Here is an 18,317-nt window from a genome sequence, read left to right as displayed (position 1 = left end):
AGAGCAACAGCAAAATGACTCCGTGAAACTTTTGATGGGTCTTGTATTTTTGGAATCAATATGGCTCCGTGCATGGGATTCCCCTGCTGCCAATTCCTCCCTTTCCCCAACCCCCCCATGTACAGAAATCAAGGCTTGTGCTATGGCTGAGCATGTGCCCTTGTCACAGAAAGGACACAAGTAGGGTTGCCAGGTCCCTCTTCACCATCAGCGGGAGGTTTTTGGGGCGGAGCCTGAGGAGGGCAGGGTTTGGGGAGGGGAGGGACTTCAAGGCCATAGAGTCCAATTGCCAAAGCGGCCATTTTCTCCAGGGGAACTGAACTCTATCGGCTGGAGATAGAGATAGAGATAAACATAGATTTGCAGCCCGTCTTTCTTGGGAGCATAAAACTTTATCAAGAAAATAAAATAAAAATAGTAAAATAGAACTGAAGACGTCCAGTCAAACGTATTTGCTGAAATATGACTATCATGATTCTCCCAGGCAAATTGTGAACATTTCCTCTTTTGGAGGCTGATGAAGCTTTATTAGGTGAAAGCGCCTCAACTACCTGGGAAAGCGTTTCCTCCTCGTTGCGCCGCTTTGCTTGGTTTTCGGCAGCGGCAAGATTGTGGTTCTCACCTTTGGACTTTACATCTGACCATCTTCCAATTGTCGGACTTGCTTCCCGTCCACCTTCGGAGACAGCCATTGGGCTCTTGCTGTAATTGCTGTTACCTTGAACAGCTGTTGTAATTTGTTGTATATTATTGTACAATTGGTTGTCACGTTTGTTTGAGCTTTGCACTTGTTAACCTTGAAGATAGCTTTTGTTACTTTGATAATTTGAGCCTACCCTGTTTTGTTTTGTTCTTACACTCTTGGATTAACACAGTACCTAGAGGTTGGCAACCCTAGACACAAGCTAGATACTGCCCTAAATTTAGGTGAAATATTCTCCCCTTTTCAGATATAGGATTGTTAGAGGGTGGCCTATGTGTCTACAACTCAACAAAAATATGACACACACACACACAATATAAAGTCAACATGTCACATTCTTGCCTTCCAAGTGAGCCAAGAACTTTCAGGGTTTTTTTGTTTTGTGTTGTTTTGAAGTGGCATATTTAGAAAATGCCCTTTCCCTATCATCAAGCATCCTGTGCTAGATATGAGCAACGGGGCATTCCAGGAAGCCTAGGGTAGCCAATTCGGCTGGCTTCAACTGTGTGCATGCCAACATCATAAAATGAAATCACCCTCTCAGCTTGGCAGGCCCTGTTCTGTCCACTGTCTGCTCTCAGCTCAACTAGATTCTGCTTTCACACTTCCCAGCTCTTGGACGCATTTAAGAAACAAGAGGCAAACATCAATATTTATGTATTTATTTATAGTATTTAGATACCCTCAACCTGTCCCCAGATACAGTCAGGACCCAAGATGGGTGAGAAAAAGAAATACAAAACAAAAATAATCTATGAAAATCATTACAGCACATCATTAAACAGAACAATTAAAGCATACAGTTAAAATAAATAAGGTCGCAACTGTATGCCTGCCTCACCCCTTCTGCGAGACTGTTCCATAGCAATGGGGAAACAACAGAAGAAGCCCTGGGCCATAACAGATCATGCCCTCAAGTGTGGAGGGACCGCTAGAAGAAGAAGAGTTGGTTTTTATATGCCAATTTTCTCTACCTTTTAAGGAGAATCAAACTGGCTTACAATCGCCTTCCCTTCCTCTCCCCACAAGAGACACCTTGTGAGGTAGGTGGGGCTGAGAGAGCTCTAAGAGAGCTGTGACTAAACAAAATTCACCCAGCTGGCTTCATTTGCAGGAGTGGGGACACCAACCCGGTTTACCAGATTAGAATCCGCTGCTCATGTGGAGGAGTGGAGAATAAAACCCGGTTCTCCTTTCCTTTTCCTTTTATCCCTTAGAAGCTCCTTGATCAATTGATCTTGAGCAGCATATATCTAGTGTTGGAGGGATATAAGGACTGAAACAAATCTTGCCAATGACAATGCAGCCTTGGGGTCCCTATCGCTTAGTAAAAAAGGCATTATATCAGTCACAGAGGCATTGGATTTGTATATTAAAAGGGGGGAAATATAGTGCGATCGAAGTTCCTCGTAAAAGCGGCATTTCAAAAGGGCATGGGAAAACCCGGTTCTACAGATTAGAGTCCATCGCTCTTAACCACTAAACCATGCTGGCTCTGTTCTGAAAAGAGCAATTGCTGCCCAGATTTACATCAAGAGAGATGGTCTTTCATACATGTAGACCCCAGGCCATGAAGGACTTCAACGTTGAACAGGACCCAGAAACAAATACTTCAGGACTGGTGTAATGTGTTTCCACACAGATCCTGATAACAAACACGCCCCTGCATTTTGCACCAGCTGACGTTTCCAAATCATCTTCAAGGGCAGTCCCATGTACAGCATGTTACAGTAATCTAGCCTACAGGTTTTCCAAGTAGGAAGAGTAGTTATTCTTTTCTTAGCTAGGTACTGGGATTCAAATTACCTGTCTCTTCAGTGTATGTTTATTTATTTTACTTATTTTACTTTATTTATTGACTCGTTGAAGGAAGCCATGGCCTTCAGTTGGCAAGACCTGAGCAAGGCTTTTAATGATTGGAAGCTGAGGAAGTCATTAATTTATAGGGTTGCCATAAGTCAGAAGTAACTTGACAGCGCATAACATGCACACACATACATTATTTATAGCCCACTTTTCTCCCCAACAGAGATCCAGAGCAGTTTACAACATTCACCCCTTCGCTATTTTATCCTCCCAGCTCTGTGAGGTAGTTTAGGATGTGAGAGAAAATGGCCGCTTTAGCAATTGGACTCTACGGCATTGAAGTCCCTCCCCTCCTTAAACCCCACCTTCCTCAGGCTCCACCCCAAAAACCTCCCGCCAGTGGCAGAGTGGTAATTTGAACTAGGGTTGCCAGCTCCGGGTTAGGATATACCTGGAGATTTTGGGGGTGGAGCCTGAAGAGGGCAGGGTTTGGAGAATGGAGGGACTTCGATGCCATAGAGTCCACGTTTCAAAGCGGCCATTTTCTCCAGGGGAGCTGATCTCCGTCGCCTGGAGATCAGTTGTAATAGCGGGAGATCTCCAGCCACCACCTGGAGGCTGGCAACCCTAATTTGCACCCATGTCTAACTTGCTAATCACCGCACCTCTCTGTCTTTATTTAGTTTTCCCCAGCACATCAGCAAGATTAGGTTTTGTGGTCTTTGTAAGCCATGAATCCATGCCTATTCATTCGACTATACTATAGTTGGAGCCTATCAGCTTTCTCATAGGTGACAGGGAAAACAAGAGCCCCTTTTGACCTCCAAAAAGGCTATGTCAGGGATTGTGGAACCCGCATGGACAAAAGCTATCCAGGACTGGAGCGACAGTCAGGAGGCGAGGTGAGTGAGATTGAACAGAAGCACTGGCAGGATCCAACCTATAATGAATCATTTGCATTGATTTAAGATGAACAGTTCCCCCAAAATGCACACAAGTTTACGCAATACTGGAAGAATTTGGAACAGTACTGTAATCAGAAGGAATAACAGGGATGAGAGTCATACTAGTAACAGAGTTGTAACCAAACATTACCGTGTTCTCCATATAGACATATATGTGGCCACACTCAGTAAAATTTGTAAGTAATGCACATTGCGCACACACAAAATACAATAAAAGCATATATTATCATTTAAGGCAAAATGTCAGTTTCAGTTAAGTACTACACTGCTGAAGCTCATTGCTTTACATCAGAAATCCCCAACCTTTTTGAGCCTGCGGGTACATTTGGAATTCTGACGCAGAGGGGTGTAAGTAAGTAAGTTTATTGATCCTGTCTGTTTGACCTGCCAAACGTTAGGCATAAAATTGACTTACTAAAACTGCAAAATTAATATAAATTACAAAATTAGATAAAAGTCTAATGCTATTAAAATGTAAGATTTTAACACAAATCACAAGAATTAACTTAGCATCTTAATATTTCTAAAATATAGCTAAGCAATTTTTTCCATTCTATTTTTGCGAGTTTTGATTGCAATGGCACAGAATTTGGCGGCTGGGAGCAAAAAGTGTGGAGTATCACCCATCAGGAGCCTCTTAGTCAGGAATTCTACTGGCATATCAGGGAATTCACTGATCAGGGGAGAAATAAATTTGATACGGGCCTCATGATAGAATGAACAGCTGAACAATACATGTTCGGTGGTTTCGATGTCTCCTGACCTGCAAGGGCATAGCGGAGTAGAGGCGACCACAAAACGGCTGCCACGAGAGGCAGAGCCAACCACATAATGTCAGGGCGTGAGGTCATGCATAATTCTATCAGAAACCTCAAAATTTCAGACAGAAGCTCTGTTTAATAAGATGCCTTTTAAAATGAACATAATACTTTCTGGTATTCACACAGCTTACCATCAGTCATACAGCTAAGGTCCTTGTGCTGTGGCGGTAGGGATGCCAGGTCCCTCTTCGCCATCGGTGGGAGGTTTTGGGGGCGGAGGCTGAGGAGGGCTGGGTTTGGGGCAGGGAGGGAATTCATTGCCATAGAGTCCAATTGCCAAAGTGGCCATTTTCTCCAGGTGAACTGATCTCTATCAGCCGGAGACCAGTTGTAATAGCAGGAGATCTTCTGCTGTTACCTGGAGGTTGGCAACCCTATGTGGTGGTAGCTGCCGCTAAAGGAACTTTTAAAAAATCTGCACAGCCAATCAAATCTCCAATGGCCAATCAGAAGCCTTGCTGGGCAAGTGCCACACCTGGTCATGCCCACTTTCTAGAAACACTTGCTGGGCGCCAAGAAAAGTGTAAGTGGGCACTATGCCCCCCATGTGCACCACTCTGGGGACCCCCGCTTTAGATAGTCTTTTGAGTGCCAATCCATCACATGACACAGAAGAAGAGTTGATTTTTATATGCTGACTTTCTCTACCACTTAACGAAGAATCAAACTGACTTACAATCACCTTTCCTTCCCCTCCCCACAACAGGCACCCTGTGAGGTAGGTAGAGCTTAGAGAGCTCTAAGAAAGCTGTGACTAGCCCAGCTGGCTTCATGTGGAGGAGTGGGGAAACAAATCCAGTTCACCAGATTCGAGTCCACCGCTCATGTGGAGGAGTGGGGAATCAAACCTGGTTCTTCAGATCAGAGTCCACCGCTCCAAACCACCGCTCTTAACTACTACACCTCGCTGGCTCCTTTCAGGAGTTCAGCACTTCAGAAAGCAATTAGGGGGGATCATTAATGTGAATGCTCCCTCTCACAGAAAACTCCCTGTGTGTGTGTGTGTTAAGTGCCGTCAAGTCGCTTCCGACTCATGGCGACCCTATGAATGAAAGTCCTCCAAAATGTCCTATCTTTGACAGCCTTGCTCAGATCTTGCAAATTGAAGGCTGTGGCTTCCTTTATTGAGTCAATCCATCTCTTGTTGGGTCTTCCTCTTTTCCTGCTGCCCTCAACTTTTCCTATCATGACGGTCTTTTCCAGTGACTCTTGTCGTCTTATGACGACAGCTTCAGTTTAGTCATCTTAGCTTCTAGGGTCAGTTCAGGCTTGATTTGATCTATAACCCACTGGTTGGTTTTTTTGGCAGTCCACGGAATCCGTAACACTCTTCTCCAACACCACATTTCAAAGGAATCTACTTTCTTCCTATCAGCTTTCTTCACTGTCCAGCTTTCACACCCATACATAGTAATAGGGAATATGATGGCATGAATTAATCTAGTCTTGGTGGCCAGAGTCACATCCTCCCTACCTTTAGAAAACTAGCATATCAGTGAAAAGGCTACAGTAAAATCTTTCTGACTTGCCTGCTAACCAGAGATTTGTTTTAAAGGAGGGCGAATTCAGTCATAGGCTCCCCCACCTGCATCCAGAACGTGTGTGACCCTAGGAGGGCGGTACCCATATGATTTTTCTGAATGTGTCTCAAGTGATCAAGAACTTACTGTTGATGAACCACACATTCATGATGAAACCTAGTGCATTTAAAAGGATTTCGAGACCTCTGTGTGAAACTTGAAAGACTCAAACAAATGTTCACAGGAAATAATTTCAATTTGCATGGACCCAGAATATTAATTTTTTAAAACAGCAAGTAAGAACTATCCAAATGTGTCTGGTGTTCTCTATGGAATCGAGAATGAAATGTAGAACCAAAAGAAGACAAGCCATGCTGTAGCCTCTCTATTCCATGGAGCTCGGCCTTTTGGTAGTATTTTCTTCGGAAACCCACTGGGTGCTTCCCGGTTGTCCAGGAATAAGAAGGCCAACTGATTTGGATCGGAGGGATTTCGCACCCAGAGTTTTTCGGGAATCCCCAACTGTAGAAAGAAGCAAAACGAAACAAGTGACGAGAAACTTTCCCATCTATGAATCAAAGATGAACATCTATCTCAGACCTTTGCTGGTTGTGTGTGTGTTAAATGCCGTCAAGTCGCTTCTGACTCATGGCGACCCTATAAATGAAAGTCCTCCAAAATGTCCTATCTTTGACAGCCTTGCTCAGATCTTGCAAACTGAAGACTGTGGCTTCCTTTATTTGCTGGTTAGCCATACCAATTGCCGTCTACCACCAGCTGGTGAAGACATTTTTGTTTTGTTCAGCATTCCCTCAATGGTCCCTCCTTCCTAACCAGTGTTTTAATTGCGGTCTTTCTTATTTTTGGTATGTGTTTTAACTCTTTTTAAAAATTGTCTTAATGATATGTGTGGGGGGGTTATTGTAATGGTCTTAACATGTAATTTCAGCACCTACGTTTTAAAGGGTTAGCTGCTGCCTTGGTGGCCCTTGTAAGGGCAGAAAAGCAGGAAACAAATTTTGTTAATAACAACAATAAATAACAACGATAATAATTCTGCTTAATTCTGTGTGTGAACCAACAGTTCCACAACAAAAGCATAGTTATATGATGCTGGGCAGAAAAAAGAGTTAATCTTTGAGAGAAGTTCAGAGAAAGGGAGTGAGTGGAGCTAAGGAACTCTCTCTGGCCTGAAGAAAGGAATCGGATTCTGACTTTGGTAACCTGCGTGTTCAGAAGTTGTGTTTGACTCTGGGATCCTGAGGATTCAGGTTTGCCTAAACTGGTGTAAAACAAATCCTGTGGTGTGACAGGCAGAGAGGAAAAGGGCCCTTTCTCAGGTCCCTGGGAGGGAATAGGCTCTGGGAAGCAGATATTCCAAATACAGGGTGTTGTTAAGGGATTACTGCCACAGATGCACTCACGTGCATAGAAGGCATCATCTTACAAGAGGTGTTCCCTGCATGGGGAGAGGGGGAAAGCCTCTTTCAAGGCAGTAATTGCCATCTGCAGCTTTTAGAAGCATTTGTGTTAAAAATAATACATTTTAGCAAATCCCCTTCCAGATTAACTGGGGACCAACTCCCAGCCACACATCGCCGATCCGCCACTTGTTGCCATGTGGGAATAATTAGAATGGCCAAGCTTACATGGTTGGTGGAAGGATTATTAAGTGAAGGTGTGTAAAGCAGTTTGCGTTCTTAGGAAAAGCACTACAGAAGGAAATCAATGCCACAATCCAGGACCGAGTTAAGCACTCCTAAACCAGAAGAACTGAATGGCCTAGATCTGATTCACTCTGTGCTGGACCCATGGCCTAGGCATTTTTTGGGATCTTCCTGGTATCATGTAAATATAAGTAGAAGAGATGTCAGTCAGTCATTTATTGATATGGCACATAGCCAGACATATACAAAAAATGTTAAAGCATTAAACGTTAAAACCAGGAGTTCCAAGTATAAAATTCACTGGAAACTATGTAAAATCCTAAAAGGACACTACTATATACTAAGGACACTATATAATAAGGCAGGTCATCCCAACAATTTGCGCCTAATTTTGGATGTGGCGGCACAAAATTTAGCAGTGTCAACAGAAGCCCTTGGATTTTCATCTGAGAGGAACTCCCCTGCCCTCTCCGACTCTGGGTTATCTGACAGCCTGTTAGTCCAAGGCTGAATAAATTTACCACCAATCTCTTCATGTTAAGGGCAGTGGATGAGAATATGCTCCCTGGTTTCTATGTCCCCTATACCACACTGGCATAATCTCTCTGAGATGTTTTTTTTATATATATATCTACCCTCTAGGAGTGCTGAGGGGTAGACGGAGTATCTGGCTTGTGAGAAGGCCCTCCAATGACTATTTATTTCCAGAGTGAAAAGATATGCAGGAGGGGCAACAATGAATCTGGATTTATCCGAGGTTAAGAAGGTGGGAAATACTGAAAGTCAATTATTAAAAGCAAAATGCAAAAACATTCAACATTCAAAAATCTTGGTTTAAGTTCCGGGGGGTGGGGGTGGGGATGTTCCACCTGAATCTCAAATAATGTAAATATTCATTTCAACTCTACACAGCTGAGCCCTGGAGAATTACGGTGATTTTTATTTTAATGAGTTCATTTACAAATGTATTTCCTGAAAAGGAGTAACAGGGGGGTAAGACGGAGCCTAGCAACACTGGCCCACTCATTGCATTGTTTGGTGGTCAGGGGTACAGTCCAGGAAGCCCAAAGCACGCCCAGCAAACACCAAATGCAGGCATAGTGGCACCATGTTGCCAGCCACCCCATCTATCAACTACAGGCTGACATCCATTGGCATCCAACCAAGGCATCCATTTCAGGTAGGACTGCCAACTCCTGGTTCGGAAATATCGAGAGATTTTGGGGATGGAGCCTGAGGAAGGTGGGGTTTGAGGAAGGGAAGGACCTCAGAGAGGTATAATGATATGGAGTCCATCCTCCAAAGCAGCCATTTTCTCCGGGGGAACTGATATCTCTCATCTGGAGATCAGTTGTAATTCCAGAGATCTCGAGAAACCACCTGGAGGAAAGGCGGGAGATAAGGGGTTCTTGCTGCAGGGTTCCCCCCCCCCCCCGCTTTAAATTATTTTAATTTGATCTTGATCAACATTGTGCCTAAATCAAGTAGTTGAAGCGAAGGACTGGCTGGGACAGGTCCCAGGGGAGCCCACCCCACCCCTATCACCATGCCATCTTTTCTCACTAGGGTTGCTAACTTCCAGGTTGGGGGAGAAGTTGGAGATCTTCCATAACTACAACTGACCTCCAGGCAACGGAGATCAGTTCCCTTGGAGAAAATGGCTGCTTTGGAGGGTGGAGTGTCTGGCATGACGTCCCTGCTGAGCTCCCTCCCCAAACTCCACCCTCCCCAGGCTCCGCCTCCAGATCTCTAGGAATATCCCAACCTGGAGTTGGGAACCCTGATTCTCATCATCCTCTTCTCACTGCCCTCTCCATATTCTAGACTGAGGAGGGAGGTGGGGGGAGGTGAAAGGTTGCACTAGAAGCCTCAGACATAGGATCTGGATATGCTTAGAATTATGGGGAACGTAGTTCAAAATGACTTCTAGTTGCCCACAGGAGCATTATTTCTTTAACATACCACCTTTCTCCCCAATGGGGTCCCAAAGCAGCTTACATCATCTCCTTCTCTTTGTCTTTCTTTGTGTTTTAATTTGGCACTAAAATGTAAACGTAAACATACATTGTTACATGATTTTATAGTGATTTTAGTTCCATTTTTGTAACGGCCTTTGGCCACAAGCAATAAACCTGAACCTTGAACCTCATTCTCCTTCTCATTTGATACATTCACATTTCTCATACTGCCGGATATGAATGGATGCTCGAGAGTGCATCCAGGTGTTCATCCTCAAACTTCCCCTCCATCTCCATCCTGTCTTGCAACATTAAGATTAGGAGCTGTTGAGGGGACTGCTGGCATGGAAAACTATTAGTACAGGTTTAATGGTCATGAATCAAGTCCCTTCTTAGGCCTTTTGTGAATGGTCTGTTTCCACTGGATCTTCTACTCTCTAACTGCACAGTATTTGCAGTCAAATTCTCAAAATACTATGCACAGGGGCTTTCCCCTCAAAGAAATTCCAGGAGTAACTTGTGATCAATTATTCATCCCCAGAGAAAATATGGAGCTTCTGAACCATGTGTGAGTCCCTCCCCTTGAAAGTGCTGCTTTGTAATTGGCTATAGTGTATTTTTTTTAAAAAAATACATCACCAGCCCCCGCCAGCTGGATTCTTTCATTTGATCTGAACCAAGTGGCCATTTTACTGCCAAAGCAGAGAAGGGTCCAAACAACTCCCTCCAACCAATTTGTTTCTGGCTATCTCAATGCAGGGGTCATAAGAACATTAAAAACACTTTCGCAGTCATTTGTGACCATTTCATCATTCCATCAGTAGTCTTGCACTCGCAAACAAACAAAAAAGGCTTTCATGCCTATAAGAGGACACCTATAAGGGGAGGGTGGCAAATCAGCCCAGCTCTCTTCCATCCTGCCAAGAACTGAAACTGACCCACACTCACTGTGAAACTGACCAAATAAGCAGCCAGATAGGTTGTTTGTGATTATTTCAGCATTTTCTCAAGTTTTCAATCTGAAACTGACCCACACTCACTGTGCAACTGACAAATAGGCAGCCTGATGGTATTCCAGCATTATTCTCTCGCTAGTGCACTCACAAATGGCTTCGAGGGGAGAGGTTGAATGAGGGGGACAGACACATGGGAGGGATAAGCGAAAAAGGGTGTGGAGAGGAAAACCCGCAGTGACAAATAGTCACTTTCGAATTGGGATCAAGGCAGACTTCAAACTCGGGGTAAAACAGCATCCTGAAAACACAAGGAAAATATGATGGGAGAGCAAAGCAACTTCTGAAGGTCAGAAAATACATGCATAAAACGAAGCCCCGAACTAGTCACAGGGTGACCACGACGGGAACAACCTGTGCATAAAAGGACTTAATCAGGCCTGGTCTTTGCAAGAGTCTCTGTAAATGAGCTGTGAAGGGGTGAGGCCAAACACAGAGCTCACCTTTCTGAACCCTCTTCTGAGACTTGGCACTATCCTTACTTAAAGTATAATTGGTGCAATCAAGGCCAAACACACTATTGACTATGGACAGCAGCTTCCAAAAATTCCATTTTTCTGCTTCTAATCTCTAAAAATCTGTACCTTTGAGGGTCATTAAAAAAAATAAGCTCTGATTCAGAGGAAGAGGAAGAAGGGGAGGAGGAAGAAGAAGAGCTGGGTTTTATATGCCAACTTTCTCTGTTTTTCAAGGAGAATCAAACCGGCTTGCAATCTCCTTCCCTTCCTATCCTCACAACAGACACCTTGTAAGGTAGGTGGGGCTGAGAGAGTTCAGAGAGAACATGTGACTGGCCCAAGGTCACCCAGCTGGCTTCATGTGTAGGAGTGGGGAAACCTACCCAGTTCACCAGATTAGAGTCCGTCACTCCTAACCACTACACCACGCTGGCTCTTTGACTTCTCACTTTAGGTTCAAGTGAAAATGCCTGGAACCACAATGGGGTGCAAGCAACCAAGTGCCATTCATGTGTAAGCATCATTGGGGGGTGGGAGCCACAGGGAATCCCAACAGGAGTGATGGCGGGCTGAGTCTGCCCAACATTCTCCAGCTTACCAGTAAGGGACCGGAACAACTTGGGGTTACGGTTAGTTCCACCATCTGTTGAATAGGAGTCATCCTTCTGCAATGAACAAAGGACATCATTAACCACAGAGAAATAAAGGACTCAAGATGCAGATGGAGGGACTTACTATACTTCGATACTGCTTTTCCTCACTTTGGTTTACAATAAACAAGAAAATTATATCTCCCCTCTCTCCTCCACTTCCCAATATTAGCCCCAGTTTGAGTGACTACATTAGTCCCTCCTTTGGGATAAGAGGTCTTTAATGTAAGAACATAAGAAAAACATAATAAAAGACATTCTGGAGCCAACCAAGGCCCATCAAGTCCAGTAGTCTATTCACACAGTTGCTAACCAGGTGTCTCGCAAACAAGACGACTGCAGCAGCATCCTGCCTGTGTTCCACAGCACCTAATATAATAGATATGATCCTCAGATACTGGAGAGGATAGGTATGCATCATGACTAGTATCCATTTTGACTAGTAGCCATGGATAGCCCTATCCTCCATGAGCATGTCCACTCTACTCTTAAAGCCTTCCAAGTTGGCAGCCATAAGAGCCATGCAGGATCAGAGCAAAGGTCCATCATGTCCAGCAGTCTGTTCACACAGTGGCCAACCAGGTGCCTCTAAGAAGCCCACAAAAAGATGTTCCACAGCACCTAATATAATAGGCATGCTCCTCTGATAATGGAGAGAATAGGTATCATCATGACTAGTAGCCATTTTGACTAGTAGCCATGGATAGCCCTCTCCTCCACAAGCATGTCCATCCCCCCTCTTAAAGCCTACCAAGTTGGCAACCATCATCACATCCAGAGGCAGGGAGTTCTCCAATGTCCCAAGAGCCAAGGAAGATACCTCATACTGTGCCACACCATTGCTCCGCCTTTCTCAGCATTGTCTAATCTGACTAGGGTTTTCACGGCAAGTGATGAACAGAGGTGGTTTGCCATAGCCTGCCTCTGCATAGCAACCCTGGACTTCCTTGGTGGTATCTCATCCAAGTATGAACCGGGGCCAAGTACTAACCTGCTACGACTGGGCTAGACTGGTCCATCCAGGTCAGGGCACAAGGTCATCTACCAGACCCTAAAAGGCAGACATCTAGCGTATCTTTGCCCCCCCACAATCTCAAAAATCAACTAGGAATACTATGTCATGTACATCATCCATGTCCCAGGACTGCAAGGGCACACACAGCCGTTGTTAGTGACAGTCCTTTAACTCTGGCAATCCCTTGGCCTGGAGGCACTGTAAAGCCCAAATCTGGGTGCCTTCCAGATGCATCGTATGGTCCCTACCAAATGCCAATTGGTGGTCAAAGCGAAAAGAAGACAAGAGGTTTCAATCTATGTCCTTGGGAATGTTGTGGTTAAAATTTTATTACTGTCCTGAGCTCTTGGATGGGGCAGGTTATTAAATCAAATAAATACAAATCAATAAATATACTTAAAGGTAGTCATCCTTGGAAATCAGGATACTTTGTCAAAGAGAACCTCAGTTAGGATTTCTGCTTCTGGCCAGGAGCCAAATCAGATTTTAAGGCCTTTCAGCAAGCAAAGCTTGTCTTCAGCTGACACAAGGAACAGTCCACACATTTTTGAAGTTTTCTGTTAAGTTCATTGTATAAATAGTCATTTGTAATTCTCCCATCTGTCTTGTTTTCCATTTATTATCAGTTTCACCAAATACAAGAGATTAGGTTTCTAAAAAGACACCCGTGTCAGATTGGGTGGGGAGGGGGAGTTTCAGTGACTTTGTGACAAGTTACAATTTCTTTTCTTGCATGTGTTTTAGGCTGGAAAACAGAAGATCCTCTCTACCTGGGGCCCGGCAGGCCAAGCTAATCTAAAAAGAGCAGGTCGACTGGCCAGGTAGTACAACAGAAACTTGGTGAGCCCTTGCAGACTATTCCTTGGCTGGATGCTGAGATACCAGCGGGCTTGCTGGGCCTAGGCTCATGCTAATGAGTCCTCTGTCCTTTTCCTAATGCACTAATCTCTACTCCTCAAGAACGCCTGTTTAGCGCAGTGAATGCCCGAATATGTCTGTTCTGTTTCTACGAGGAGAGTAAGTCTCCGATGGATGCGTGATCTGGCAACGGAGCCCTCCAAGTCCAGGCTGCCAAAAAAGCTCTGGCCACCTCCCAGCTCCCAATTTCCATTTTGCTTTGTTTCTTTTCTCCTTTAACAAGAGACCCTGTGCTCTTTTTCCTTTGTTTCCTGACGTCTCTGCCATTGTAACAACAACAGGGTTCGCGAGTGTACAGACACTGTGTACCTCCCGAGAAGGTCGTCCAAAAACAGTCCTTAAAAGGATGCTCCAAGCGTAGCCCATTGAGAATACAAATTCTAAACTCGCTGAACTGCACCAGGGGGAACACTCTCTCCAAAACTGATGATTCTGGCTCCTCACCAGCAAACAGCTAGCTGCTGTCCAGGCAGTTAACATATCCCACCCACACCTTTTCTGGACAAGAAAGGTGGAAAAGGTTATCAAGGGTGTTCCAGAGCTGCATTTCTGTGGACAAATGCCGCTAGGTGCCAAATGGAAAAAGAATCAACTCTGAAGTTTATGGGGAAATTTATGTTACTCGTTGGACAATTTAAAAGTGGTTGCCATTTCTGGGATCTTTTCCCATACTGAATCAGATAAAAGGGAGTATTTCTTCACACAACGCATAGTTAAATTGTGGAACTCCCTGCCCCAGGATGTGGTGATGGCTGCCAACTTGGAAGGCTTGAAGAGGGGAGTGGACATGCTCATGGAGGAGAAGGGTATCCATGGCTTCTAGCAAAAATGGATACTAGTTATGATGCATACCTGTTCTCTCCAGGATCAAAGGAGCATGCCTATTCTATTAGGTGCTTTGGAACACAGGCAGGATAATGCTGCTGCAGTTGTCTTGTTTGTGGGCTTCCTAGAGGGATCTGATTGTCCACTGTGTGAACAGACTGCTGGACTTGATGGACCTTGGTCTGATCCAGCATGGCCTTTCTTATGTTCTTATGTTTAATCTAATGTCTGAAAGTCAAATCAACCGTTTGCCCACATGTGGACATTTTTCAATAAAATGGGTGCTGTGTTCTTTCAAGATCCCAAAGGCATGAGCTGGCCAAAGATCAGCCCTTGAAGGGAACTTTTTTCCTGAAGGATGAATGACAGGCTGTTCTTGGTGGTCGCACTATGGTGGGAAGCTCCACTTCTACGGAAAGCCCATCTCAGCTTAAGGCTGCTGACTTTTGCAAAACTGGCTCATTGTTGACTATCGGTTAGCCAACAAGAGACAGTACATATGTGTGTGTAACAAGCCATCAAGTCGCAGCCAACTTATGGTGACCCTTAATGCGGTTTTCAAGGCAAGAGACTAACAGAGGTGGTTTGCCGTTGCCTTCCTCTGCACAGCAACCCTGGACTTCCTTGGCGGTCTCCCATCCAAATATTAACCAGGACTGACCCTGCTTAGCTTCTGAGATCTGACAAGATCGGGCTATACCATGCTGCCTTCTCTAAAGTACAAAGGCATCCTTCAAAAAAATCCTCAACAAAAAATGCCCTTACTGCAGCTAAAATACTTGTATTACAGCAGTGGAGAGATAGATGCCCACTCCTGTACATTGCTGGATCGAGGACCTTACAACTTTATCAGTATTTGAACACATGGCATATAGACGACAATTGCATATGGACTTATTTTTAGATGTTTGGAAACCTCTTATGGACACTTATCTGTAGATCAGCCACCACTGTTGTTATATATTTTTTTCTATATATTCCCCCCTTTTTTGTTAATTGCTGAGTTTTGAGTTTTTGCCCCTTGCTCTTTTTTCTGTTTGTTTGTTTGTATGTTTGGTTGTTTTGAAGGAAAGAAATGTTAAAAAAAAAAACTGGCTCACTGCATCAAATTCTTTGGAGTTTTAAGCTATCCCAGCTTTGGTGAAAGTGTCTGTAATCGTGATTGCATCTGTACTGTTTAATGTCACCCTTAATTTTTAATGTTCAAAGATTTTTTAAATTGCTTCTCTTTTTCTCTTTGATTTGCCTCTAGAACACAGTGAGAAAAAAAGAAATAGTAATAAATAAGCAAATTATTTCTGAATACCAATAAAATATAGTCTTGCAACTTGTACTTCCTTGCTTTTTTACCCATACATATCCCTCCTGTCAGTTTATTACTGTAAATTTCCACATTTGTTTTACTCTTGTAAATGTAATTGTAATGGCTCCATCTTGTGGAGAAACATAGAATAGAATTTTGCATGGGAAATTGCCTGGCATCTCAGCTGTATCAATCCCATTCACACATTACAGAGTACACAGGTTGGGTCTAGGTTGTTAGTCAGACATGACTTGCAGATTCTCCTGCATTCCCACATGCATGGTGCCTGATTCAGATCAGGACCACATAGAATTGCCACTGGCGGGAGATTTCTGAGGTGGAGCCTGAGGAGGATGGGGTTTGGGGAGGGGAGGGACTTCAATGCCATAGAGTCCAATTGCCAAAGCAGCCATTTTCTCCAGGGAAACTGATCTCTATCGGCTGGAGATCAGTTGGAATAGCAGGAGATCTCCAGCTATTACCTGGAGGTTGGCAACCCTAGAACCACAGTGTACATGGAGAAAGGACTTCACTCCCCCAGGTGCCATTTTCCCAACCTGAAATAGTCCAAGGTAGGGGGGAATGCATCTTAGAGAAACCCATTTGTTCCCCAGGATACAGATAGGTTTTCCCAACAGGCCAAATGCCACAGCCATAATTAATTCCTCTATGTAGAAAAGAAGCATAAGGGAGATAAGTCACGATGGGTAGCCATGTTAGTAGCAGTGGAAAAGAGCAAGAGTCCAGTAGCACCTTAAAGACTAACAAAATTTCTGGCAGGTTATGAGCTTTTGTGAGTCTCAGAAAAGCTCATACCCTGCCAGAAATTTTGTTAGTTTTTAAGGTGCTACTGGACGCTTGCTCTTTTCTAAAACATAAGGGAGGAAGGTTTAAACCTAGGGCTTCTATGACATGCTAGTTTGCGAGACAGAAAGAATTTTTTATTGGAGGAGTGATCAATCACGGGAACTAAAGTGGTGTAGCCCCAACACTGGTTGGCTCAAGAAAACATACTACAATGGTCTCAAGCAAATTCTTATTAAGGTGGCCAGCTCCAGGATGGGAAATTCCTGGAGATTTGAGGGTGGAGTCTGGGGAGGGACCTCAGCGCTGTATAGTACTATACAGTCCACTATCAAAAGCAGACATTTTCTCCAGGGGAACTGATCTCTGTAGTCTGCAGATGAGTTCTAATTCCAGGAGATTTCCAGCCCCCATCTGGAGGTTGGTAACCCTAGTCAAGCATTCAAACACAGATGGTTGCACAGCGGGCAGACACACGGGCATGGGGTGTCTGCTTCACTTGGCTCACTAAAAAGCTTTCTGCCACATTCAAACACAGCATGGATTGTGTACTTTATTAGGTGCCTGTTTTCACACCTACAGAGTTGGTGACCAGTAGGGTTGCCAACCTCCAGGTAATAGCAGATCTCCTGCTATTAGAACTGATCTCCAGCTGATAGAGATCAGATCACCTGGAGAAAATGGCCACTTTGGCAATTGGACTCTATGAAGACTGAGGAGGGCTGGGTTTGGGGAGGGGAGGGACTTCAATGACATAAAGTCCCTCCCTTCCCCAAACCCCACCCTCCTCAGTCTGCTCCAAAAACCTCTCGCCGGTGGAAAAGAGGAACCTGGGAAACCTAACTACCAGCCAAGAGATGTTCTGATGGCTGGCAAAGGGCCGTCTTGCCCAAATAGATTTGCCAGGGTCTTGCAGGATAGAGGGGGAAAGTGTGTAGATACCACGGAAAAGCATGGTGAAGCTGGGACCCCCAACCCTGACAGTTAGCTAAGAGCCAGTGTGGTTAAGAGTGGCAGACTCTAATCTGGAGAACCAGTTTTGATTCCTAAGGTTGCCAGCACCAGGTTGAGAAATACCTGGAGATTTTCTGGGTGGAGCCTGAGGAGGGTGGGGTTTGGGGAGGGGAGGGACTTCAATGTCATAGACTCCTTACAGTAACCCCTACAACACTCTGACCTGGATGGCCCAGGCTAGCCTGATCTGGTCAGATCTCAGAGCCTAAGCAGGGTCGACCCTGGTTAGTACTTGGATGGGAAACCACCAAGGAGTACCAAGGTTGCTATGCAGAGGAAGGCAATGGCAAACCAACTCTGTTAGTCTCTTGCCTTGAAAACCCTATGGGGCTGCCATAAGTCTGCTGCAACTTGACTGCACTTAACAGACACAATCCATATGACAGTCCTGTAAAGTTGCCCTGTATTTTTATCCCCATATCACCAATGAAGAGAGCTAAGGCAAAGAGAATATGGCTTGCCTAAGGCTGATCCAGTGAGTTTGAGGCTAAGGCAAGAATTTAGCTTGTTCTCTTCGACACTATGCTACACCTTCCCATGGGAAAGAAATCATTCCAAAACGGCACCCCCCAGGATCAGAGGAGCACGCATATTACATTAGGTGCTCTGGAACACAGGAGAATGCTGCTGCAGTCGTCTTGTTTGTGGGCTTCCTAGAGGCACCTAGTTGGCCACTGTGTGAACAGACTGCTGGACTTGATGGACCTTGGTCTGATCCAGCATGGCCTTTCTTATGTTCTTATGAGCTTGGAATCTTCCAGACCTCTCTTCCTTCTCAGCAGTCTATCGACTCTTTCAGTTCCACTTGGAGCAGATCAGGAGACAGACTTGAGCAGTTACCATATAAGGTAAAGGTAAAGGTCCCCTGTGCAAGCAC

The sequence above is a fragment of the Euleptes europaea genome, chromosome 13, assembly GCF_029931775.1.
Source record: "Euleptes europaea isolate rEulEur1 chromosome 13, rEulEur1.hap1, whole genome shotgun sequence".
Taxonomy (NCBI): Eukaryota; Metazoa; Chordata; class Lepidosauria; order Squamata; family Sphaerodactylidae; genus Euleptes; species Euleptes europaea.
The sequence above is the reverse complement of the archived record's forward strand: the minus strand, read 5'-3'. Positions refer to the sequence as shown.